The following is a 2,500-nucleotide window of genomic DNA, read 5'->3' as shown; positions in this document are numbered from 1 at the left end:
CTAGATGTTACACTCCATTTAGTTGATGGTTTTATCCAAACAGATGTTTACTCTAAACCTACTGATAGCCATTTATATCTTCCTCCATCCAGTGCCCATCCTAAGCATGTTTTCAAGGCAATTCCGTTTGGGGTCGCTTTGAGACTGCGTAGAAATTGCTCTAAGGATTGTTTCCTCAACAAAAGGCTGAAGGAGTATAAGGGCTACCTAGTTGACCAGGGATATCCAGAAGAATTGGTCTCACGAGAATTTTCTAGAGCGGCGAGCATTCCTAGAAATGATTTACTCCAAGCCAAAGTCAGAGATTCCAAAAAGATTTTTCCTTTTGTTCTTACATATAACCCTAATTTACCGTCTATTAATGGGTTGATTAAAAAGCATTTTCATTTTTTGCTCTCATCGCCAAAACTTAAGGAGCTTTTTCCACCGAATTCCATAATTTCATCCTTTCGCAGGTCTAAGAACCTCAAGGAAATTCTGGCACCTTCTAAGTGTAGAAAGGGCTCACCAGAGTCGATTACATTGCCATCAGCGGGGTGTTTCACTTGTAACAAAACCAGATGCGATCTTTGTAAGAATTTCTTGGTCAACTCGCAAACCTTCTCGAGCGCACAAACGGGTAAAACATATTTTGTTCGGCAGAAACTCTCGTGCAATTCAGCGAATGTTATTTATTTGGTTCATTGCAAGAAGTGTAATCTCCAGTATGTCGGTTCTACCACGACCGAATTTAAAGTTAGATTTAGAAATCACAAATCTTCTATGAAAACAAACAAAAAAACTTGCGAAGTTGCCTCACATTTTAACCGAACCCCACATGTGTTATCGGACTTTACATTTCAATGTATTGACCAAATTCAAAACAGTACGTCCGAGAACACTGAAAATTTACTCATCACCAAAGAAGCATACTGGAGTGCGCAGTTGTTTTCCCTTTCACCTTTCGGGTTGAACAAAAGACAAGAATTCCATTCAAAAAATCGTATCCACTATACTTGACTTCAGCGGACTTAGGGCAAGTTGTTGCATATTTCTTAAGGTGTTTTTTAACACTGAATTTTTTTTTAAAAAGTCCTTTTGTATGCTCTAGGTAGTTATAAGTGTTAATTGTGGTTATTTCAGTGTTCAGGGGCCCCCTTCGGGGATTCCTATTGTTTTCTTTGAATTTCTTATGTAACCGGTTTTTATTCATTGTTGTAAAACCCTATTTAAGTTGTAGATTTTTCTACCGACTCTTTTGTAACTGAAGAAGGTCGAGAGACTGAAACGTTTTATAAAATTTTAAATTTTTTTATAGTTTTTAAACCAAAAGTTGTCCATTTTCGGCTTCATTTTTAACGAGTTTTATATATATATATATATATATATATATATATATAACAATGTTTTTCTACTCAATATAGTTTCATATGGACTTTAATACAGGTCTGTTTCGTAGACCAACAAGGAGTTGGGCCACTCATCAGTTAAATTCCATGTACACTGTAGCATCGCTGGGGTTTATATACATCAGTAGCGTGATCGTTACAAGATTCAAACTTGAAAAACAATAGTAAAAAAGCATTTGTAAATTTATGATTGGTTGTTGAGGATGCGATTGAACCTAAGGATAAAATTTCGCTTGTGCCTGCAAGTCGATACGAGTTCATTACGTTTGTTGAGCGTTGCCATGTCCGGTTTATATACAATATAGAATTTCTCGGTACTACATAGATTACATCGTTTAGTAAGGTTGCTATAAGATTTGGCCTTGGCTAGAATTTTCCAGGAGATTGCGAAGTCTTTCTTTTGATCTTTTAGCTGCCATAGATGTTTGCTCAGTTCGGTGTCATTCTTTTTACTTTCGTTTTTGAATGACATTTGGTGGTTTCGCCATCTCGTCTTGAACTCAGTGGCGGTGAGGCCGACGTACGTCTCTGCGCTTTCGGCGGTCGTGGTGGTGGCTTGATACACTACTTCCTTGACTAAGCATTGTCCTTTCAAAGGGCATTTGTCTGGTGCTCTGCCGTTGCAGAGTTTGGTGGGTGTTTGTTGTGGAGGTGACATGTTCTGGCTTAGGGTGGTTTTGTTGTGTTCATCGATGATCTGTTTTATGTTTGGTGAACAACTATAACTTAGCTTAAGATTGTTTTTGTTAAACAGTTTTCTTAATTTATGGTTCGGTGGGAAGCACCTCTCGATCAAATTTCGAAATTCTCTTCCTATATTGGTTTGAACATTTTTACTAAATGGTGGGTTGAACCAAATTATGTTTCTTTGCCTCTTTCTCTTGTAAGTGGTGGATTCTGGTGACTGCTGTGGTGGGGTGAATTTGAGGGTGTGTGAATAACCGCTTTTCTGCAACGCTTCTTGGTAGGGCGGTGCTGCCTCTTTGAAGGCTTCCTCGTCTGATGAGATTTCAGATAATCTTTTGTTAATTGCTTCAGGGATGTTCTTTATTATGCAAGGGGGATGGTTAGATTTGCTGTGGACATAGAGCGGAGTAGTTGCAGGCTTCAAA

This window comes from Montipora capricornis, chromosome 6, assembly GCF_036669925.1.
Source record: "Montipora capricornis isolate CH-2021 chromosome 6, ASM3666992v2, whole genome shotgun sequence".
Classification (NCBI taxonomy): domain Eukaryota; kingdom Metazoa; phylum Cnidaria; class Anthozoa; order Scleractinia; family Acroporidae; genus Montipora; species Montipora capricornis.
The sequence above is the reverse complement of the archived record's forward strand: the minus strand, read 5'-3'. Positions refer to the sequence as shown.